The sequence below is a fragment of the Lissotriton helveticus genome, chromosome 5_1 (genome assembly GCF_964261635.1).
Source record: "Lissotriton helveticus chromosome 5_1, aLisHel1.1, whole genome shotgun sequence".
NCBI classification, from domain to species: domain Eukaryota; kingdom Metazoa; phylum Chordata; class Amphibia; order Caudata; family Salamandridae; genus Lissotriton; species Lissotriton helveticus.
Window position 1 is genome coordinate 310,099,020 of NC_136065.1, and position 25,749 is coordinate 310,124,768.

Genomic DNA, 25,749 nt, shown 5'->3' on the forward strand with positions numbered 1-25,749 from the left:
ACCCCTGCATGTCAAAAAGAGGACCGAAGGTCTTTTCTGCGAGGCTTCCCCTTTCCGACGGCTACGAAGGACTGCTGCCCTGACTGTCGCCCTGTCTTGCACCCTCGTGTGACGATTTGTAAGGCGAGACGTTAGACGGTCTTCTGGTGGCGTGACAGACATTTTGGTTAAGTATAAGTGGGTCGCTCCCACAATTTTGTTTTGTTTCCTGGGTCTTGATTCAGCCATTGCAGTGGTCGAAGCCGAGGGCTTCGTATATTTACGAGTGTATCATTTTTTTGATACCCTTTGAAGTTTGAAACCAGACTAGTGAGCAAGATGCCTGGTCTTGGTAAACTTGGTAAATGGTTTGTTTGTGGTCTTAATAGGGATTCCCGATTGGAGGATTCGTGTCCGATACCTCCGGTTGGAACTCTAACTTATGAGCTTTATTCGAAACATGGCGTGGGTCCCATTACCTTTAATGAGGTTTGGGTCCGCTACACTAGGAAGGACGGTGTTTTACGATGGCCCCCACATGGTAGTTTTGAAACAGAGATTTTAGATAACTTGGAAATTGCGCTATTTAGGAAGAAAGCCCGCCCTGCGATGTTTGACTCTTTCCGCCTTTGGCGTAAGGAAGCCAAACAGTGAGAAATTAAGCAAGCGAAAAGAGATAGGAAAGAAAGGAATATGTCAGTAATGCAAGCCGCTACGCAGTTTAAGGACGATGAAGAAGATCGTGTGATTGAAGTGTCAGATAGACAGCATTGCATGGCCATTGATAAATGTTATCCGGCTTTGCCACCTCCCCTTTCAACTGTGACTGAAGACCCTGAAAAGGATCCTTTGATGTCGCATCTACTGAGATTACCACCCCCTTATGCGCAGAGTGCTACAGCACCTCCGTTACCTCCAGTTGTTGCACCCCCTGTTGTTGTTCAACCCCCTGCTGTTGTTCAGCCATTTGTTGCTCCACAAGTGGTTCTTCCTCCTGCGGTGCAGCCCCCTCTAGGGCCGCCAGCTTTGTTACCAGCCTTGCCTCAAACTCCTTTGACTTACACTGCCTTATCTTCGTCTTCTCCTACTTCTGTCCCTATGACTCCTATTCCTCAGACTACTTTGTCTCCTATCCTTATGTCAGCTTCTTCTCCTTCTGCTCGACAAAGAATGACTGAAACTGTCACTAGTCTTTTGTCTCCTCTCTTTGGGTCACTGAATAGGATCCCTGTTTCCTGGTCCCGAAGAGCGGGCAGTGTTAGATCTCCTTGCTCGTAGATGGGTTTCGAATGCTTCCAGGTACGGTTTACAAGCGGTTATGGATGTTTTTCTACAGTGTGAAGCACCAAAGCAAAGGTATGTTTTTGATGTCATGTTACCTTTCTTCGTCAGGAGTGGGAAGATAATGAGTTGGGTCCAATCCCGTTGGACTTGATTAATGTTCAGTCCGAATTTGCTAAGGGAACGATAGTGGGTTCAGATGTTGAGGTAGCGGTAGAGACAATACTTACTTTCAGGTCTAGACTTCCACATCAGTCATTGTTCAAACCTGATCCTTCTGTTAGGAGAAAAGTGAAGCAGTATCCTATGCGAGAGGTTCCTCCAGTATGGAGAGAGGCAGTTGAGGCTGACGTTCCTAATGGTGTTTTGGCTGCACCAGCACATTTTCAGTGAGTGTGGGTACATGTCCCTTGGAAGAGACCAGAGGTTTTGGCACTAAGCAGACATTGCCTGACCCTCGTAAAAATCCTGCTGGTTATTACAAGGAGTTGTCTCAGACAGTTGATGCGTGTGTTATGAATTTAGCTGACATCGATATGTTGATGGGTAATGTAGTTCCTCATCCTTTGTGGGCGAAGATCCGTCATGAGGATCATGTGCAAGAGTTAGGAAAAACATGGGTTAATATTACTGCTGCAGATGGTAGACAGGTAGGAGGTGCTAAACGTGAGCCTTTAGTTGCAGAACTACCTGGTAGCATTATTAATTTAATGAAAACTATGATGCCTCCTTTGCGAGTGAATTGGGACAAGTTAGCAGCATGCAAACAAAAGAAAGATGAGAGTGTGTCCGATTTCTTCACTAGTTTTGAAGAAACATTCATTGATCATAGTGGTCAGGACATGAGTACAGAAGGTGGTCAGAGGTTGTTCATAGATAAATTTGTTTTTTAATTTACTCCCCGAACTTTGTAATAAGTTAAATGACTCTGAGAGTTAATGGGCAGTTTCTTCTTCGGCCCAGATATTGGCTACTGCACAATACTATGAGAATAGAGACAAAGATGAGAAGGATAAAGTAGAGAAGAAGACTAAAGAATTAAAAACAAAAGTTCTTTTGCAACAGGCTTATCCGCCTCGCCCTAATAAGAGTCAGTTTCAGCAACCCCCACAGTTTCAGAAACCATTGCAGACGCCTGAGTCTTTTGTTCTGCGATTTCCGCTAGGCCCTTATCAGTGCGCTTATTGTAAAGAGGAAGGTCATTTCAAGAGTAGTTGTCCGGTCTTGCTACAACGTGTGAATGGTATGTCTGGTCTGAGAGGTTGTGGTGGTTACCAACAAGTACCTAGGGGTAGGGGACGTGGTACGTTTCCTCAGAATGAACGTTCCTTTCCCCCCCAGAATTCTGCAAATTATTTTGACCGACAGAATGTTCCGAACATCCAGTCTGCTCAGTACTACGTTGATGATTATTATGTTGGAAGCGAGAGTGCTGGTTTTAATGATAGCTAGGACAGCCATGGACAAAGAGAGGGAGTAGTGTCCGTTCCAGAAGACCAGAGTGGGCCTTATGTTGAAGTGATTACATGAGGTGTGGCAGAACTTTTTCTTTTGGATACTGGTGCAACAAAGAGTTCTATCATGCACTCTAAACTCCCTGGCGCACCTTTATCTGGCTTGACGAATGTTTTGGTAGGATTTTCTGGTGCCCCAGTTAGCAACCCGGTTTCTAGTCCTTTGCCCCTTTCTATTGGTCCTTGTGAATTGGAGGCTCCCCTTATTCTAACGACTGGTTGTGGTGAGAATTTGTTGGGTTTGGACTTGTTGAAAAGATTGCATGCAACATTATATTGTTCTCTGTTGGGAGTACATCTTACCTTGGGTAAGAAAGTGATCTCCCCGATGTATTTGTCTAAGGATTGCCTGCCGCTGAAATTGTGTTCTCTCCCTGACACACTTTGGGCTACGGGTCCTAATGATGTTGGTCTTTTGCAGATTCCACCCTACGTTGTTACACTTAAATCAAATGCTAAATTGCCACGCATTCCTCAGTACAAAATTTCTAGTGATGGTGAAAGAGCTCTTTTAGCGATTATTTATGATTTGGTTGAGAACGGTGTGGTTGAAGAAACAAGAGGTAATGTGTGTAACAGTCCTGTTCTGCCTATTCTTAAGCGTACTGACTCTTCTCAGCCACCTGTGTATCGATTTGTGATCGACCTTCGAGAGGTCAACAAGATTGTTGTGCCACAGTTTCCTGTTGTTCCGGACATTACTGCTTTATTGACTATGGTCCCTGCCTCAGCTGCTTGGTTTTCTGTGATTGATCTGAAGAATGCTTTCTTCAGTATTCCGATCGCTGAGGAAAGTAGGGATATTTTCGGCTTCTCTTTAGGAGGCCGCAGCTTCCGGTTTAAGAGAGCTCCTCAAGGTTATTGTGAGAGTCCCTCCATTTATAGTCAGGCTTTGAAAACTCAACTCGATACTCTTGTGTTGCCTTCTGGTGCTACTCTTATCCAGTACGTTGATGATCTGCTAGTGGCTGCTGATAATGAGGAGATTTGTAAAGAGGTTACTCTTTCTTTGCTACGACATTTGTCTGACCTTCATCATAAAGTTTTCCCTTCCAAGTTGCAGTATTGTCGACAAGAAGTGACCTACTTAGGTCATCTCTTATCGAAGGAGGGAAGACGGATGACCCCAGAGCGTATTCAAGCGATTGCCCAAATGACTGTACCATCCACACAGAGAGAAGTGCGTGCTTTCTTGGGTATCACCTCGTATTGTCGGCAGTGGATCCCGAACTTTTCATTGCTAGCGAAACCTTTGTTGGCACTTACTCTCAAAGATACACCACACCCTCTTCCTTGGTCTGATAAATGTCAGAAGAGTTTTTCTGAATTGCGTGATGCATTGTGTTCTGCTCCGGTGTTGGGTACCCCTGACTATAGTAAACCTTTTACACTTTATGTGCACGAGAGAGAAGGTTGTGCATTGTCAGTGTTGACACAACAGTTTGGAGACAAGCAGCGCCCATGTGCGTATTTTTCGGCTACTTTAGATCCGGTAGCTAGGGCGTTGCCTGGTTGCCTAAGAGCTACGGCAGCAGCAGCTGTTTCTATCCGACAGTCTGCTGGTTTGGTATTGGATAATACATTGATTGTGATGGTCCCACATGCAGTGGATACCTTATTAAACAGGACGAAGACTCAGCACCTTACTAGTGCACGTCTGTCAGGTTACGAGTTGACGCTTTTGGCTAGTCATGTGCACATTAAGAGGTGCAACACATTGAATCCAGCTACATTGTTGCCGATTTGTGTAGAGACAGATGATCAAGAACAGCATGATTGTGTTCTTAGGACAGAGGAGGAAACAAAGGGTAGAATTGATTTGAAAGATACTCCTCTTTCAACCCCTGATGGTACCCTATGGGTAGATGGTTCATGCTTTAAGCTTCCGAATGGAGAGACGACTGCAGCATATGCAGTCACAACTTTGCACACGATTGTTGAAACAGCGCATATTGCACAGAATTCAGCTCAGGCAGCTGAATTGATAGCCTTGACTAGAGCGTGTGGGTTGTCAAAAGGAAAGAGAGTGAATGTTTTTACTGATAGCCAGTATGCGTTTGGCGTTTCTCATAGCTTTGGACGATTGTGGAAAGAAAGAGGATTTCTTACTTCTCATGGTACGAAAATCCAGCATGGCCAATTAGTGAGTGAGCTTCTTGAATCGCTTACTTTGCCAACACAAATCGCCATTGTAAAGTGTAGTGCACATAAAAAGGTTACAGATGATGTGGGTCGAGGGAATGCGTTTGCAGATGAAGTAGAGAGAGAAACAGCGAGAGATTTGACGAGTCGAATGTATGTTGCAGGTCCTGCAAGATGGGTTGTGGAAAGAGGAATGTGTGAAGATACAATAGAAAGTGTGAAGATGATTCAGGCAGAAGCTACTGAGAAAGAATTTAGTACGTGGAGAGAGAGTACGGGAATGTTGGATTCGACAGGCTGTTGGGTTGAGTTGTCAGAGCATCGGCGATGGTTGTTGCCAGATGCGAATGTGCTTCCAGTGGTTACTATGGCTCATGGGATGGCTCACATCAGCTCAAAAGGGATATGCAAGTTGTTGGCTCCGGTATGGCAGAATAGTGGAATTCCCAAATGTGCTGATAATTTGGTTAAACACTGCATGATTTGCTTGATGCATAATCCTGGCAAGGGAACCCCAACTCCAGCTGGTCATTTTGCTCCTCCAACGTATCCGTTCGAGGTGTTGCAGATAGACTATATTCATATGGAAAGATGCAATAATTTGAAGTATGTCCTTGTGGTTGTTTGTGCCTTTTCCAGATGGATAGAGGCCTACCCCCTGAAGGATAATACTGCCTTGTCTACAGCCAAGGTTTTGCTCAAAGAGTTTTTCCCGAGGTATGGATTGCCGAGGAATGGTCTGGAGTGATAACGGAAGTGAATTCGTGGGTCAGATTATGCAGAAAGTGTGTCCGGGTTTGGGAATTAGACAGAAGTTCTACGCAGCGAATGACCCCCAGTCAGCAGGCCTGGTGGAGTGCTATAATGGCACGTTAAAGCTGAAGTTGGCCAAGGTGCAAGCGAGCTCCGGTCTCACATGGCCCGATGCTCTACCATTGGCACTTTTGTCCACAAGAACGACAATACATTCTCGCGTGGGACTTAGCCCATACGAGATTGTTTTTGGACGCCCGGCGAATGTTTGGGGTGTGCCGAGGCCAAGAGAATACAGCGATATTGAGTACCCTATGTTGGTTGACTATTTACATGATTTGACTGCTAAATTGCATGTTCTTCACCAACAGGTTCATGATACCTTACCTTCAGCTTCTGTTGACGCGGGACATGCGATCCAACCCGGCGAATGGATTCTGATCAGGAACTTCCAGAGGTCCAAGAACCTACAGCCGAGGTGGACTGGTCCTTATCAAGTGCTGCTAGCAACGAGGACCGCTGTGAAAGTCTTTGGGAAAAAGAGTTGGGTGCATGCCACCCACACGAAAAGGATACCTCTGCCCTTACCCTATGATCAGTGGGTCTGGGAAAGTGTTGCCGATTCTGAGACTGAAAATGCCCCGAGATTTGTGCCTTTTAGTGATGCTCATTTGAAATGGACTCAGTCGGAACGTGCGGATGATGAAATTTTGCAAGAAGCTGTGCCGCTGCATTTGAGACTGGACACTACGCATCCGGAGATTCTTTTTCAGGATCAAACTGTGCCGAATAAAGAACATTATAGTTTAAGGCCGAAGTCTAAAAAAAGGACAAATAAAGTAATATTTTTTTGTGTATTGTGCTCTCTCAGACAAGAGACTATTTTTCTTTTTGCTTTTTCGAACCACCATCCGGGTTCAGCTGCAGGGTCGTGGTATAAGTCTTAAGGGGTGAACCGCGAATTGACGAAAGGTCTGTGGTTCTAGGTTGTCTAGGACGCCTGGACGCACACTTGAGTGAAGAAGGAAAATTGCCGCGAGCAGCACGTTAGAGGATGGAGTCTTTTGTACCTGAGAGAGATGTTGAGAAAATAGACCTTAAAATGAAATTCTGTACATTGATACGTAGCAAATGTTTTATAATATCATGTTTTTTAATGTTTTTAAGTATTACGATAGCTTATGTGGGATGGATTGTCTATGCTACACAACAGACGTTTGCACCCACTTCCCAACCTATGCTTTCTTACACTACTGTTTCTTTGCATCAGTTCTATACGTTGCCTGAACATGAACAGACAAGGAGGTCTGAATTTGTCAACAGCTCGTTCATACAGTTGTTGCATCAGCATCAGTTAGTAGTGAATACCACTAACTGTTGGGTTTGTGGTCTTATGCCGCATACGAGCGTTAAGGTTATGCCAAATTTGGTTTTTCTTTTTTCTTTTAATGGGTCTGTGTGGGCTTTACAGACTATGTTTATCCATGCAAATGAGATACGCCCTTCACATTCTGTGGTATATAAATAAATAATACCGGATCTATTTTTGTCTAGGCATAGCAATAACAGATAGCTCAATAAATAAGAGTCAAGATTCGAGGTAGTAGGAGTTTGCAGGTTTATTACAGCATAAAGGACAGGAACAGGACAACCTGCATAGGACTAGGATGGCAGAGCCTGACAGGGGGGACAGGATTGGACTAGCGTGGCCCGGCAGCTGCCGGGGCTGGATCTGGGATGAGCGCGCTAACATTTAATAACAATACACGATCATATATACTAAAATAGTTGCATTACAATACATACGGTAGGCGGAGCAGTGGGTGTGGTCAATAGCAGTCGCGAAAGATAAGGGTGAAAATAGGTGTAACAGAGGCGTATACATAGACATGTGATGCAAACGTAACAGAATATGTCATAAATGGGGCGGAAACATGGAGGGGGCTACCTAAGGAGCCGAGACCTCTAACCTAATGGTGCGCGCAAACTGACAATGACGTGTTACTAGAAGAAGCTGGGGCTATGAACTCTGTGCTAGGAGCAGAGACTGAAGTCTGGAGAGTCAGGGCGACATGTACCTAAGCAGTATCTAGTATCTGATGTTTAGAGAACATATTGATAGAATCCAAAAATTATCGGGGTAAAGGCGAACAGACTCTAAGACTGGAGCATGCATTATTCTACATGTAGTGCGTGATGAAGAATATTAAATGACCATTAAATGCAGTATTTCTCTTACATGGAGACGTAGAGGCTAGACAATGACGGAAACTATTGATGCGATTCAGTAGCTTAGGAATGCAGAGAAGGAGGGCTGGACTGATAACTAGGATCATAACATACTCTTGGCAGACTCAGAGGCAGAGCCAGGCTGAACCGGGCACTGTGAGGCAGGAAGTAAGTGAAGGGTCGAGGATACAGGTGGGGGCTGTATCGCTCATCAGCGAGGCTCAGGAGACAGGAGCTGAATCTGGTGTCCGGGCCCTTTTGAGGCCTAGAAACGGGAACTTTACAATGGAATAACGTGTACACTGAGAAACGTGGCAACGTAGCTTTACATAGGCCTGATATTCGTAGTATTCACGAGAACTGGAAACTGACATACTAGAGATGGACACAACTATAATTGCGTCTTTAATCGAACATGGGGAATACATATGCATATTTAATCATGCACACATAACATATGATGAAGGACGCGTAGGGACACAGAACATGGCAAAATTTACTTTTCCACATTCCCTCCTTGTCACTACGTTTCCATCAGGAAACATCAATATTCATGATACCATCTATCATTTCATACAGTATCATTTGCTCGTCTCGAATTTTCTTGGAACGGGATTTAGAACGGGGCTTGGGACTAGGAATACAAGAGGTAGCACAAATGCCGCAAATCGCAGGGCCACATTGTATACAGAGGCAGCAGCTGAATATGATCGCTACTGCAATACCTAGAAAGGACAAGACTTTCCATCCCCAAGCGGAAATTATATTCCAGAACCAACCGGACCATGTCCAGGTGCCTGGATCTTGGTGTAACAGATGGGCAATTTTATGGAGTCTGGTTATAGCTGAATAAACAGACGGCGCGTTATTTGGAATGAAAATGCAGCAACTAGATCCGATGACTCTACAGGCCCCGCCCCTATCGGCCAATATGACGTCAAGGACGAGACGATTCTGTAAAACGACAAATCTCATAGCAGATTGCTCTTCAGTTAAGTTACCTAGGGCAGAGGCAGTCTCATTAACTACTGCTTCAAGGGTTCTGGTTAACCTACGAATTAGCTTACTATTCTGGATAGGTCCTATAAAGAAGAAGAAACCTCTATTGAAATCTGTATACTGTTCTAGAGCAGTTTCAGTATAATCGACAATGGGGGACTCAATCTCCCTTCTATGTCTAAGGTGTACTAGATGTGTGTTTCTGTGATAATCAGATGGAGCTAGGAAAACAGATGGCAGTAGGAAGGCAATGTAACAGGTTCCCTCCCAATCGAGGGGCAGACGAACATATGCGGTCTGACCACAAATAAAATAAGAATGACGTGAAGCTTTGAAAATAGATTTCCCACTGTCACTGTACTTGACAATAGTAGTACAATCGCTGTGTCCTACATGTACGGAACCATTATTTCTAACACATAATTCGCCTTTGACTGGTAGTACTGAAATAGCAGGTAAGTCTGGAGTGGAATCAGACTGAACATTCAGGACCATGAAATTCGAAGAATAATTACCTAAGTTGTAAACTTCGTTTTCTAGATCTAACCCTGTTCTGTGGGGAAGACCTTGCTTGTCTGGGAAACATGTACTGTTAAGAAAAGACATATCTGTTGAAGATGACGTTAACGTGGACCATGCTCCACACGAACCATTATGTGAAAATGGATAAGGAAAGAGTGGCAGAACTCCCTTCGGGGTCTGGAAAGGGGGGAGTCGACCACACACCCAACAATTAGTGGCATTGCTGGTCTGGTGTGAATAATGTAACATGCGGATAAAAGAATTGTTACGCATAGCAAGGCGGTAAGAGAGTTCATGAGGAGGCAGATCACTAAACGTGTGCTCTACTGTAACATTAGAAGACTTATTTACATGAGAAACTGGAAAATACAGATAAAACGCATAACTGGTGCAGGAAATCATAATACTGAGAAATAATATGAAACATAGAAAAACGATACATCGGATTGAGTTTTGACTAACTCTCTCACTATGGGGGTCTGTTTTATACATGTCAGAAACCGGTCTAACCGTTTCACCTAGGGGAGGACTTAGACAATCAAACTGGCTGACTTATTTTACTAGACCTTAACTTTTTCTTATACTCCTGTTGCGGAGTTTTCTCTAACAGGGAGGGTTCAGTATCAGTGTCTTTTGCGGGACAGTCCTTAAGAATAGTACTTTGGCAGTCCTTTAAATCCTCGGAAATGTTCTTTGAAACTGGTTTCAATCCATAAAACCTTTTGATATGCGAAAGATGCACCCAGCCTTTGCGTCCCTCCAACTTCACGGCTGTGCGGGTGGCCAGGAGGACCTGTCGGGGCTCCTTCCAGCGAGGCTCCAGCGGACTTGAACGATCGAAATTTCGCACTAGGACCATGGATCCGGGAACGATTTCATGCGGTGCCACCTCGGTATTGTCTGGAAATGCGGCGGCAACCTGTGAACGACAAGAGTTGAGGGCAGACATCAAGGAAGCTAGGTAATCTGTCAGCATATTACTTGAAACATCGGTAATACTTCGGGGTCTAGGTGTACCCCACATGTTAGGGGGGCGGCCGAAAACGACCTCATACGGGGACAGACCTGATCTGGAATGTGCGACCATGCGCATATAGAACAGGGCGACCGGCAGAGCTACTAGCCAGTCCACACCTTTCTCTTGACATACTTTGGCGATGCGGATTTTCAGGGTCTGATTATGTCTCTCTACGAGACCGGCTGCTTCAGGATGGCGTACACAATGGAACTTCCACTGGTACCCTAACAAAAGGGACACGTGTTTCATGAGTTCAGATGAGAATGGCTGGCCGTTGTCAGAATATACAACCCTAGGGAGTCCGTAACGGGGGAAGAACTCACGAACCAACTGCTTGGCAGTGGTCGCGGCTGTGTAGTCTGGAACTGGATATGCCTCCGTCCACCTGGACAAAGCGCATACAACTACAAGGACATACTTGAAACCTCGACATCGCTCCATCTGAATGTAATCCATCTGGAGGACTTCAAAAGGGTGGTCAGGGGGCTGGAATCCACCTTGTTCCACCGGGACACTTTTACCTGGATTAAACTGGCAACATATCATACAGGTACGGACTTTCTGCTTGGCTGCAGCTCGTAAATGCTTGTTGAACCAAATATTCTGGATACTGTCTAACATAGCTTTTTCTCCTAAATGTGCTGGACTATGTGCGGTATTGATAATGACTTGAACCATGGAGTCGGGGAGAAACCATGTGGCTCTACCCTTCGTTACCCATCCCTGATCTGTCTGGACCCCTCCTTGTTCGGACCATTTCTTGATTTCCTCGGGAGTAGCATGTAACTGGATATCGATGACATCTTGTGTAGGGTCTTTAACTGTCATACAGGTAGTTGTATCTGGAGTACGTGTCTGTGTCGGATTGATTGGAATGTCTGGAATCTGAGCTGTAAGCTTGGCTGTGCGATCTGCTAGATCATTACCTTGAGAAATAGTGTCAGTAACTTTCGTATGTGCTTTGCACTTCATGATAGCAATGGATGTCGGTAAATGTATGGCATCTAACAGAGCTTGAATAAGGAGACCATGCTGAATCTTGGTTCCATGAGAAGTCATGAAACCTCTCTCTTGCCAGAGCACTCCGAAGTCGTGTACAACTCCAAATGCGTAACGTGAATCTGTGTAAACATTAACTTTCAGGTTTTTAGCGTGTATGCAGGCTTGAGTCAGAGAAACTAGCTCTGCTGCTTGAGCAGACAGGGTGTCAATACGGTGTGTTTCAATAACTTCAGTGTCAGTAGTCACTGCATACGCGGCTACTAGTTCTCCTGTACTTGTTCTCATACATGAACCATCCACATAAAGTGTCAGGTCTGGATCTGGTAATGGAATATCTGTCAGATCTTGTCTTGGCTTTGTCATGATGTTAACTATTTCCACACAGTCGTGTGTGGCAGGATTCGAAGTAACTGATGGTAACAATGTAGCAGGATTTAAAACGTTGCAGCGTCTGATTTCTATGTGTGGCTGGAACAGTGTCAGTTCATAACCTGTCAATCGTGCAATAGTCAAGTGCTGAGTTTGTGTTCGGTTTAAAAGAACTTCTACGGAGTGTGGGACTTGTACTGTCAAGGAATGTCCTAATACTATGGAATCACTTTGTCTGATAGCAAGTGCTGTGGCTGCAACTGACTTAAGGCACGCAGGCAGAGCCTGGGCTACAGGATCTAATGTGCTCGAAAAATAAGCACAAGGCTTGTATTGTCCTGCTTGATCTTGTGTGAGGACAGATAATGCTGTACCTTCGCGTTCTGTGACGAAAAGTGTAAAAGACTTACTGTAGTTCGGTGTTGCTAGAACTGGAGCTTGACATAGGGCTTTCTTTAACTCATTAAAACTAAGTGTATGTTCAGATGTCCAAGGGAGGACAGTCGATACGGCTGCCTCCTGTGTCGTTAACTGTATCAGTGGTTTAGCTAGAAATGCATACTGAGGAATCCATTGTCTGCAATAAGAAGTAAGGCCGATAAAAGCACGTACCTCCTTCTGGGTCCTTGGCTGAGGAAGACTCGCTATTAACTGGATACGGTCTGGTGTCAACTGCCTACCCCTCTTGGACAGTAAGTGTCCTAAGTAGACCACTTGCTAGACACAGAATTGAAGCTTCGAAGGGGACACCTTGTGCCCCATCTCGGCAAGGAAATACAAGACTGTAAGGGATGCTCGCTCGCAGGCACGTTCAGAACGGGCTGTGATCAGTAGATCATCGACATACTGGAGCAGGGCAGTGTCAGTTGGCATGTGAATATTGTCTAGTTGTCTCTTGAGTGCTTGACTGTAAATACTAGGACTTTCTGTGAAACCTTGAGGAGCGCCTGTGAACATATAGCTCCTTCCATTTAAACAAAATCCGAAAAGAAACTGGCTGTCTGGATGAATGGGGACACTGAAAAACGCGTTCTTGAGGTCTATGACTGTGAAAAATGTGGCTTCGGAATCAATGGCTGTCAATAGGGAAGAAATATCTGGGACAACTGGGTACTGGGGAATAATACATTTGTTAAGTTCTCGAAGGTCAATCACTAAACGATATACTGGAGGTGCATTTGGATCAGTACGTTTCATAACAGGAATGATCGGAGAATTGCATACATTGGAGTCAGTTTCTACAACTACTCCTTGAGCCATGAGCTCGTCAATAATTTTGGATAAGGCTGCTACAGCCTCAGGTGGCAATCTGTACTGTCTGATTCGTGGTAACACTACACCTGGCTTGAGAGTCACACGATGGGGTGTGATTTGCATAAAACCAACATCAGTTGGACCTTGCGCCCATAGATGCTGCGGAACATTAGACAATCTCGGATCAAAATCTCGTAATACATAGTGACCCTTGAAGTCACGTAGGAACAATCGTATTCCCTCTGGGGAACAGCATATAACTGCACCTAACTCTTTCAGTGTCTTAATGCCTAATAGATTTTCTGGACATGACTTAGTAAGTAACAGGTCAGTAGTGCGGGACAATGGACCTACTTCTAGAGTAACTGGCTTTGATATTTCATTTACAATAGGTTTTCCTGAAAATCCAAGGGAAACATTTCTAGAGCCTGAGAGCGGAGCCCCTGGAACTTCGGCGTGACTTATAGTGGTCCTACTTGCCCCTGTATCAATCAGAAACTTTCTGTCTTTCCCTAATACTTGACTGTGAACATAGGGACCTTCTTGATCTACAGGTATCTCGATGAGAGGCAAGCCTACCTCCCTCTCTAGGCTGTTTCATGAATATGGCTGATACTCTGGATACTCAGACTGTGCATACTGGTACATCTGCTGTGTAACATGCTGTGTTGCAGCGATAGGCTGCGGTGTTGTAACTGTCTGTGGTGCATTCTGTGACTGAGGAGTCTGTGTAACTTGTTCTTGTCTAGGCGGACGTGGTCTTTCTTTAGTCTTACCGGTAGCTATGTTGTGTTTCAGAACTGCACACTCGTTTATAAAATGACCTGGCTGTTTACAATAATTGCATGTCCCTTTAACGGGAACTGCAGGATGACTGGCTTGATTTGGTCCCCTCTTCTGACTGTCTTGAGGAACAGATTGTGCAACTAGTACTTTCATTTTCGTGTCTTTCATACGTTTCCTTTCATGTTCTTGTTCTTCTCTGATTCTATTCTGGTGATATTGAAGCATCTGTAACATTTGGGACGGGGTATTAGCTTGCCAGGTACTTTCGACTTTCAAAACTCGGTTTTTAATTTGTGGACTTGAATTCTCGACTAATTTAGTAACAAAAAGATGAGGGTATGATTCGCTACTTGTCTTGAGGCCACTGTTTATGGTAAAACATTTCTCAAATCTGGAATAATAATCACTAATATCTTCATCTTGTTTCTGTTTACATGCTGAGATTGCATCCCAGTCTTCTTTTCTAGTTGTCAATAACCTAGGCAAAACTTGTATTAATAATTCTGGTAATTCTTTACATTTATCTCCAAGACCGGTACCTGGTACTCGTGCCTTATCTTCGGCTTCTAGAACTGCCCAATCGATCTTTTTCTCTCCCACCTCCCATTCTTTTCTTTGAGTTTTTCATATACCCCTGCGGGCAACAGGACTTTTAACATTTTAATTATATCTGGATACGTGTATTCTCCCATACGGAGCATGTCTTTTAATTCTCGGTGGAACCCTGCTGGATCTTTATCATGACAGGGAATTAACTTTTTCATCTCTAAGAGTTCCATCTTTGTGATCGGGGTGTAAACAAACACTCGTTGCATTTCACCACCGTCTGTCTTAACTGGATGCACTTCTCGTAACGGATTCTGTCTGTCTATGTAAAAGGGTTTACTTTCTGGGGGTGAGACATGAACAAAATGTGGGTTCAGAAACGTTCTGTATTTGTGGCGCTGTTCTAGAATGACACTAATCAAATCGGTACCTAAACCTTTCCATTTGTGCTGGAGTAACTCGTTCAGGACATCATGTAACGGACCTGGATCAGAATGTTGACCCTCATACAATGTAATGAGGTGCTGGATCATATACATACCCGCCAGTCGTTGCTCGGCTGGGGGCATTTTCAGAAACATTTGTGCCACTATTTCATCTGGAAAAGTGGTAGAATCAGTAATCCATCGGACTGCTGATCGGACTAGTTCTTGTTCATGCATGGTACTTAACTCGCTATAACCGATTCGTGATTTCAGAATGTGATCGGTAGCTTGAAATACTTGTTCTAGAGAACCTTGCTCTGGTGCCGGATGAGGAACAGTTTTCTTGTAGTCTAGACGTGAATGTCGGTCTGGAAATCTAGATTTTCCTACATACGCTATTCTGTCGGGATTCTCGTCCTCTACCTCTTCAGTATCAGAGTTACTTTCTTTCTCGCTTACTCGTTCTTCTTTGCGTTGTTCATGTATCCTTATTATTTCTTTACGAATTTTCTTGTACATACTCTCTATACTACTGATAGTCTTGTGTTTACCCTCGGCTATATTATCACTCCACCTTGTCAGGATTTTCATTTCGGCTCGATCTTTGGTCGGATAATCTTGTTCTCGTATTAAACAATTAATCAGAAACTTTAATAACATGACCTGGATCTCAGCTTTCCTTTGAGACATGACTTCACTAATACTTTCTGGATCATTCCCTGTACGGATGAAACGATATATTCTGTCTAGATCTTCTTTCATATCTGGTAGGGTGACTAGATACTCGGTCACCTTTCTCACGCGTAATGAATATAAAACCATATTATCCTCGCCTGGGACTGGATCATAGCCACATTCGGTAAGGGCTTTTCTTATTTCTGCAACAGACTGATATCTGGGCGTACGCTGTGACGCTTGTGCATGTAATTCGGCTAACGTTAAACGCTTGTGTGGCGGCGGGGTTCCTGGGGGACCTCCCCCTGCGGCCCCTAAACTAGAGTCGTCTACTGATGCTCTTCGTCCTGGAAGAGTGGGAAATGGAAATGCAGGCTGGACTTGTATGGCGGGCTGGACCGGAGGTACCGTAACAGGTACTCAGGTGTCTGGAGGAGCGGGAAGTGCCTGATTTACAGGGACTGGCGGAGCGGGATTTGCATATTCTGGGACTGTGTCGTCCAAATAGGACGAAATGAAAATATCAGCTGCGGTCGGTTTGTGACGTAGCTTGGTCAGAACTAGTGGTGGCGGGAAATTACTGGATGCCTCCGGGGTCGCTTTTGGCAAGCCCTCGGCAAGAAGAGGATACATACCCTTGATGAGGGCATGCCTCTGTCTGTCTGACTGTTCTGTTTTAACTCGTTCACCAATCTCGATTAATTCCCTTTCTTGGGCTCGTTCTAAGGATTCTCTACTTAATTCTGACTTTCTGATTTCTTTTTCGGTTCTTTTATGAGATTCTTTGCGCCATAACTCGATGGCATCTTTCTGTGACTGTCTGGCTTTCTTTTTCCATAATGCTTCTTCTACTCGCATGATGCACTCGGCATCCCATGTGCCTGATACAGGCCATCTATACTTTTCCTCTAACTGTTTGGTATACTCTACCCATAAATCTAGATACAATATTGCGCTTATGCCATGCTTCTGATACATGAAATGACCTGGACTGTCCCTAGGCGGGACAGGAACTGCTGCTTCTAGCAGACCTTTTCTGGTTTTTAACTGACGCAGTTTTGAAAAGAGCGGCATGACTGAACTATAATCTGGACACAACACAATACACAATAAACACGATAATTACTTCACACTCATACCACGACATTAAAATACATGAATAACATTCAGAATAACAGTTCGAACAGAATACTACCTGGAATACGGAAAACAGAATACATGAATTTTCTCGAGAACAGAACTGACTAGAACAGAAACTAGATGCACTGCTGAAACAGTACGAAACTTACCGGTCTCATACAGAGACACGTCAGGACCCGCATCCACCGAAGTGGACACTTCGTTTGTGGGTCTGTGTACCACCAACCCACGGACCAGAGTCAATTAGATTGACCCTGTCTAGATACTACCCCAGCAACGGTACTCACCGGGCAGCAAGAACGGAAGGCCTCGGACTGGACTGGACTGCTTCGACGCCGGACGGACGAACTTCGGACTTCTGTTACGGGTGGGCCTCCGGATACCTCGGACCTTGGACTCTCGGCTTGGGCTCTGGTCGGGACTCGCCGCGTTCCTCCACCGTCTCGTCTGGATGCTGGACCGCCTCCTCCGTCTCCTCCGTGGGCCTGAGGGATACTTGAAGCAGAAATATCTGCCGGTGCGCAGAAGAGTTCCGTCACGACTGCAGAGGGTCAGGGGGTCGGCGTGGCTTCACCGACGCGTGGGGAAAGGGCAAGTCCCTATTCGGGCGCCATTATGTGGTATATAAATAAATAATACCGGATCTATTTTTGTCTAGGCATAGCAATAACAGATAGCTCAATAAATAAGAGTCAAGATTCGAGGTAGTAGGAGTTTGCAGGTTTATTACAGCATAAAGGACAGGAACAGGACAACCTGCATAGGAATAGGATGGCAGAGCCTGACAGGGGGGACAGGATTGGACTAGCGTGGCCCGGCAGCTGCCGGGGCTGGATCTGGGATGAGCGCGCTAACATTTAATAACAATACACGATCATATATACTAAAATAGTTGCATTACAATACATACGGTAGGCGGAGCAGTGGGTGTGGTCAATAGCAGTCGCGAAAGATAAGGGTGAAAATAGGTGTAACAGAGGCGTATACATAGACATGTGATGCAAACGTAACAGAATATGTCATAAATGGGGCGGAAACATGGAGGGGGCTACCTAAGGAGCCGGGACCTCTAACCTAATGGTGCGCGCAAACTGACAATGACGTGTTACTAGAAGAAGCTGGGGCTATGAACTCTGTGCTAGGAGCAGAGACTGAAGTCTGGAGAGTCAGGGCGACATGTACCTAAGCAGTATCTAGTATCTGATGTTTAGAGAACATATTGATAGAATCCAAAAGTTATCGGGGTAAAGGCGAACAGACTCTAAGACTGGAGCATGCATTATTCTACATGTAGTGCGTGATGAAGAATATTAAATGACCATTAAATGCAGTATTTCTCTTACATGGAGACGTAGAGGCTAGACAATGATGGAAACTATTGATGCGATTCAGTAGCTTAGGAATGCAGAGAAGGAGGGCTGGACTGATAACTAGGATCATAACATACTCTTGGCAGACTCAGAGGCAGAGCCAGGCTGAACCGGGCACTGTGAGGCAGGAAGTAAGTGAAGGGTCGAGGATACAGGTGGGGGCTGTATCGCTCATCAGCGAGGCTCAGGAGACAGGAGCTGAATCTGGTGTCCGGGCCCTTTTGAGGCCTAGAAACGGGAACTTTACAATGGAATAACGTGTACACTGAGAAACGTGGCAACGTAGCTTTACATAGGCCTGATATTCGTAGTATTCACGAGAACTGGAAACTGACATACTAGAGATGGACACAACTATAATTGCGTCTTTAATCGAACATGGGGAATACATATGCATATTTAATCATGCACACATAACATATGATGAAGGACGCGTAGGGACACAGAACATGGCAAAATTTACTTTTCCACAATTCCCTAAGGATAACTCCAGCAATAGTGCCTTGATAAAGGGAATAGTAGATATGATCTGAGATATCGATGCATATAATGCTATCCCTAAGGATGTTATGCAGGCTTATGTTGGTTGGAATTTGACCGGATATAGTACCAGCTTGACTGAGAAGGAGAGACAAAAAAGGTCTCCCCCGATTTGGATTGTGCCCCATCAAGGTTATTTTTGTTTGCAAGGCACTGGTCGAAATCCGAAAGCTCAGTTAGGTAAGAGTGTGTGTGTTCACACCTATGTCTATTCGTCCCAGACTTCTCCACCGTTCGTACCAGCTAAAGGCACATATTTTGTTTGCCACGACAGAGCCTATACATGGTTGCCACCTGATTTTTCAGGCACATGTTATGTGGCGTTTTTGCTTCCCCCTACATATACTACGGCTCCGGACTATCATGAACGAGATATGGTAGAGGGGTCTTCGATAAGGAAGATACTGCAGGACAAGAAGCAGGAGATTTCTTCAAGGGTTTCCTGCCCTTTTGGAGTCCTATGATTAATAGTAGGCATATTCGACAGCTTGTTCGCGTTGTTGAAGCTACTATTAACGAGACAGCAGGTGCTCTTAGTAATGTTACAGCTGAGCTTCAAGCGCACCGCCTTATGACGTTGCAGAATCGTATGGTTTTAGACATCATACTTGCAGATCGAGGTGGAGTATGCAAATTGATCGGATCTAGTTGTTGCATTTACGTACCAGATAATGCCCCTACAGTGTACCAAGCCATCTCTAGGTTACATAAGATCTCTGAGTCTATCCATGTAGACAAAGGAGACTGGTCATTGACGGGATGGTTTTGGGAATTGCTGTCTAAATGGGGATGAAAGATTTTGACATTCCTTGGTATGGTTTTGGCCATCCTTTTCTCTTGTTGTCTTTACAACCAGCATGGTCCCGCCATTTCTAGTCTTTGTGCTACTATGTGCGTTAGGAGACCTGTCCCGAGAGAAGTAGAGAATAATAGGATGATGCTACAGCAACACTTAGATGACCTAATGAAGATTGATATGGACCTAGATTCAGATTAACATGAGATTAGGTTATTGCCTACGTAATGGCAAAAGGAGGGCATGAGGTTCTGTAATTCTCGAGCCTGACTCCATTTTGTAATGCCCTCACGTAGGCCTGTGAAAGAGGCCCGGCGAACAAGTGGCCTGGCCTTCTGAGTTCATGTACACATTAACTAGGTTTATTTCGACTCTGAAAGAACTTCAGAGAAACTGACCTCTTCACCTGAAACTGGCCTCGCAAAGCCAATTTCCCTTGATTTGATCCTTGTCTAAGATTGCCACTTAATGTTCAGGACCTCGTTAACCTTTAGTTTCCTTGCACATGTTTTATCTTGTTCAGCATCTATTACTGTTTCCTTTATGTTCTGACATTACATGGGTTGTGCTTTTCAATGATAAATTTGCCCGGCTTGCAAAGATTGAATTTAGGACATTCCTAATAATTAACTTTTGGGTTGGGTTACTGTAAATTGGGTTTTTGTTAATGTGATACTCAGTTAGAAAATGTGCCCTATTGGTTAGAATTTTGCGCAGTGGGTGTACATTTATAATGAGAATATGGTGTATAAAAGGAGATGTCTTGCCTTAGTAATTTGAACAGTCTCCTAGGAATATACATTGTGATGTATTGTTGGGATTTCTGTTACTAGCTGCAGCTAATAAACTTGGTCTCTGACGCCACGCAGAAGTATTCCGTGTCTCTGTATACCAAGACAGGTGGAACCTGAAGATTTCAGGTGTGTCCCTGGCACCGCTGGGTTCTGACCTGGTTCTTCAGAGGGAAATGCCCAGCCTACATTCAACTCTGTCTTTTTCTCTCACCGCTGTCTGTTTCAAAGTTCAAGCCCAATGTCCTGTCTTATTTCGATGATGGTGCATATTTGACCTTTACTTTACTCTTCTTCGGGGCCTTTAATTGAAATTCAACTCAATTCATATAACTTCAATTCCTGTGTGCTGAAAGCAAACTTTAAGGTTCCTGCTTCTGAAGAAGCTTTCGGCTGATCCTGCCATTCATAGGGACAGATTTACAAGAAACTGACGCAGATGTGTCAGTTTACCTGCGCCTCCATACGAAACCCTTGCGCCAACATGGATGCGCTGTATTTACAATATGGTGCATGGATTGACAGATGCGTCAGAAATTCTGATGCATCTGGCGACCCAAAAGTGATGCATTGCTGGAGTTGCTGCAACTCCAGCACTGCACCACAACAGATAGGTGATTCCCATTTAAAAAGCCTTGCGTGATTACTTACGCCTGTTCTAAGCAGGCGTAGGGATTTTGACGTAGTTAAGGCGTAGAGTGACGCAGTGAAATGTTTTAAATTTCACTGCATCAGTTCTACATGGTTCTTTGTGTGGGAACGCCCAAACTGCATACATTATACCTGTCGCAGGTATAATGTGAGCCAGGGGTTTACAACGTGACGCATCTCCCTAGATGCATCACGTTATTAATGGGCAGCAATGTGGCGCATTGTTTACGCCGCAACTGTGTCACAAAAAGTGACGCAATGGCGGTGCAAAAGTGTTGCAAAGGGCTTGTAAATCTGCCCCAGAGTAACTTCCTGCCTCTCCAATCAGTGCAGAATCCTGAAGTCACATTGGTCTGTATCTTTCTATATTTTGCAAACTGAGAATGACTACGGATTACCGTGGTGCTGCCACCCTAATTCTATCAAACCTCTTGGAGTTCAATGATCCGATTTACAGTCGTAACAGCTATTGTAATTCCTAACTCTCCACTCTGAGACCTCACTCCTTTTCAACCTACTCTATTTAGAGTGCCCAAGGGTTCTTCTTTGAGCCCAGCCTTGTTCAATCTCGGTCACTCCTTTGGCCTTCCCTATACTGATTTGCTTACTGGTAGTTTTTCTTTTACGGCCTCATCAGACGGCTCCCAGATTATTTTGAATCTAGTGAGTAACATTGGGTCTGCGGTAGCCAATTTCCAGAACTACATGTCTGCGGCAGCATACTGGATGAACAAAAATTCATTAAATCTAAGCACAAATTAGATAGGGGGGTCTGACTGTGCATGGCTCTTCCACTATTTGCACGAGCTTCCGGTGGCCCTCTAATTTGGCTTGTAGCCACTGTGTGAAATCCAGGGTGTAGTTGTTGTCGGACAGCTTAATCTGAGACTTTTTAAAACAAGAAAAAAGAGAGGCCCAGACAAGACCAAAGACCTTATTCAGAGTTTGAAAGACAGGATACTCAGTCCTAAATGTAGCCATGTCCAATACGCTGTATTATAAGCGATTGTAGCCTATGGTACTTGTACTACAGTGGAAGTGGTATCTGTCATGTTTTGACTGAATATGCTGTCCACCAAACTCTAAATAAGGACATAAAAATGTGCATCTCTATTTTCAGGATTGATTTGAAAGAGGCATTTCAACACCTGCTTGCTGTAAACGTCATGATTAAAGACATCTGGAAGCTGATGCATCAACTTACTAGGCAGCTCTCTCTGGCAGGCAAACTTACTGGATGGAAGGTCAATGCAAGTGTGTTGGGGACTACATCCTCTTCCTGATCTGGCCTCACAAGTGCAATAAGCACAAAGTGTGCAAAGGCTTAACAGAGATAGTGCCTGTAGAGCAGCAGGAATGAGCTTTTAACCTCAAACGCCATAAAGGACAACCAGAAGATACCAGGCAGAGAAGGCTCTCTGAGTAGGCACTCACTAATAAAATGAATTATTCGTAGCAGCTGGTGCTCCCATCCCCAATTCATCACCACCAGGGCATGTAGCTAGAAGTTAATACTTTTATAGCAAGACAACCAGCTCAGCCAAGCAAGTTTCCATGTTACAAGGCAGTTGGCCAGGTTGTAGCTTTTTAGAGGGCCTAGACATGAACCTCATGAGCAATGAGCAGCTAAACATCAAATATGTACAGCTTTCCAAGGAGCTGAGCCTCCTCCAACCTGCAGCCCTACTACCACTAGCATGCATGATCTAAATGCAAATAAGCAGTCGCCATCTTATAGTGTGTCCTCCTCCAACCTTCTCACTCAACATGCAGTTCTTGTCATAAACTTCCGAGAGCTCCTTGGATCAGCATAGGCAGCTCTCCTTGTATTTGAGAGTCTGCCATGCAGCATTCATTTATTATCCATAACAATAATCTGTCCCATTTTGCTGCTCTGCTTTGCAGCTGAGTTCACCTTTACATAATTTCAAACACTACTATGGGCTTTTCTACAAAAATAGTCTAGGCCCATATAAGATATGGCTTCGTTATAAAAGACACCAACTGAACACCATTTCTGAGTTTATGAATGTCCAATCGATTGGCAACCTCTCACTGTCCTAAGAATCCTACCCTTTGTTTCTGCTTCCCTGTGTGAGGGGACTACCTAGTCCTTATGCTCCTTCCGCCAGCCAGGCCCCTGACAATGCCACAGCTAGAGGAGCTCTCTACGCCCAACATTTCCCCATTGGTTTTTCGTAAATCAACAACAACTCTAGAAAACTTTTAACATTTTGAAAAAGCTACGGCAGGACGGTGCACTAGCACGACAGTAGGTAATGGTGAAGGAGAGTCCATGATTCACAAATAACCATTGCGATGATCGGGTAAGGGGTGGCCTATCCGTAGGCGAGGGGAGACAAGGCAAAGGAACACCAACAAAAGGATTTTGAATAACATGTTGCATGCACCTCATGTACCCCCTCCTGAGCCCGTCAGTCAGCTCCTCATGTTGCCTTCTAGTTGGGGGTACTAGTCACTGAAACACAGATGGTCTGTGAGATGTTCAAGGCAGGTGTTTTTTTCTGTGCAACTTTATGAGAATGAGCTGTATCAAACGATGAGGTGCCACCCTAACGGTAATTCATTAAATCTGGATCTCTGACTAGCTCCCTAACTAACTTACTGAAGAGAGATTTGATAGACCTGGTAGGTTATTTAAGACTGCATGGCAGTGACTGACTATGCTTGACTCGGCTCATGAATTAAAGTTATTTCAGAGGTTTGTTGGCATGCTGTATTTATAGGGAGTTGCCAAGTATACGTATGGAAGCCAAGTGAAAATTAATTTCAGATGAAACTTAAGTTTAGAGACACCTGGTAAAAGCAATTCTTAGAATCTTAGCCAAGACTTCTGAAAAGTAAATGAATGTATTAGGGAGTTAGGAAAGAGCAAACTTAAAAAAGCATATGCCTAAGTCAGTGGCTTCATTACAGATATTAAATAAACACTAATAGAATTCTATAGCTATAAATGGATGTACGGATCGTGAACCTAACCCTAAAGCACTGTACAAGAGTGAGCAATACAAGAAGGAACCTATGGGTGGGGTAAGGGCCTTTTCAATCCCCATACAACAACCTGGGCGAGTCATTACATTAAAGAGATATGTCTTCTGGAGGTAAGGAGTGAGTAAGAATAGAGTTGAAGATCAGTGGTACACCCTTGGTACTTTACAGGACAAGACCAGTTTCTCAAGTTTTCTCCTGCTTTTGGTGCTGCACCAGCTACAGAAAATCTTGATCCTATTGGCCAGCATTCACTGCCTTAAAGATGATGCAGCAGACGTTGAATGTTGTGCAGGTGGGCAGAGGGAGCCAATGGAGCTTTCTGAAGGTGGGGGAGATTCTTAGAAACTTCTCCAATGGCTAATCAGTCATGCCTACAGGGGAGCATAGAAGAGGAGATGTATGGATCCTGGAGGGCAGAGTTTTGACTCCGTCAAAATATGAGCTGACCAGGGCTTGTGCGGCAGCTCTGAAGCCTGATTCAGGAACAAAAGCCTAGGTTTTGCAAAGCATCTAGAGTAGATTTCGGGCTAAGGCTACAAATGATCCGTTGAGCATGACACAGCCAGTGACCTCACGCGTGAAGTGACTAAGGTTAATTGCTTTGGGGCAGCCTAGCACTTGTTCTTGCTTGCTGTTGCTTCGGATGAGCACAACGAGCATCTGACAGGGATTGAGCTTCTGATGAGTTTTTGATGTTTATGCGAAAGTGGGACAGTCTTTCTGGCGGTCAATGTCAATTATAAATGAAACCTTATTTAAAGCTGAGTGCCAGCCGTCTATTGAATCTTAATGTCTTGTCTACCAGGAGCACTAAAAAGTATTCCAAGTGGAGACTGAAAATCACTGTAAACAGAATAGAGCTATAGGGAATACAGCAGGTTATACGGATACAGCCCGACAGAGAATTATTGGTACGTACATCACATATGTTGTGTTCTTTATTACTTATAATGTGTTTTGCCACAAAGTATATTTGCTGCCTAGAGCTAACAGCCAACACAACATAGTCTTCTGACCACTGTATTTATAGCAAAGAGAACAACCAGGTTTTACAGAATTATCCAAAGTTCAGTAGCAACATTTTCCAGTGTAGGCAAGAAGAGAGTTCCAAAGTTCAGCTGCAGTGAGAGAAATTGTTTAGTTACAGAGAAATGTGCTGAAGCCAAGTTAACTGATCAGAGAGCTCTTAGGAATATGCCAGCTGAACATTATAGAGCTGGCTGCTAGAAGGACTTGTGTGCAATGGCCCAGCTTTTATATTCCACTCCATTGTACAGCAGCTGCCAGAATGGACTTTAGAGTGATGGAGATTTCATCATCTTGAAGTCTAGAACCAAACCCTAACTTCACAATGTCACTTTAGCACCCTTGACCTGTGAGATGACCAGGGGTGTCCACAAAGATATCACTAAAGAGATCAACAGAACCTTCATCCTTCATGGATCCAATATAAGAACATTTTAGGACACTCACCAGCTCATTGTGGCCAGAAAATGGGATAAGAGCTCTAATTAGTCCATATTCCCAGCAGGCGTTTCCTATCTGGACAGCCGAAACATCCGTTTTCTATCATATGTGTGCATATTAAAATTCACATGCAGTTTACGAAAGAGGACTTCTTATGATGGCATGTATGGATGTTGAGGTTCTTTTTACGTCAGCTGTCTCCGGGAGATCAAAGAAGCATTTCTGAATGGTCTTGGTTGCTGCATCCAATTCTAGGTTGAAATCGTAGATGAAGATGTTGTTTAGGTAGATGGTTGATGCTGATGTGAAGGCATTTAATATCTTGAAATTAAAAGTGGGCTGGAGCTGTGTGACTTATGTATCAATGTGTGTTGATAAGAAAGTGGTAAAAGGTGTGCTCAGCGTGTATAATATGTTACGTAATGAGTGTGGTGCTGATGGAGCTGTTTTGGTTTGATAAGTGTAAATTGTATGCATGATGGTGATGT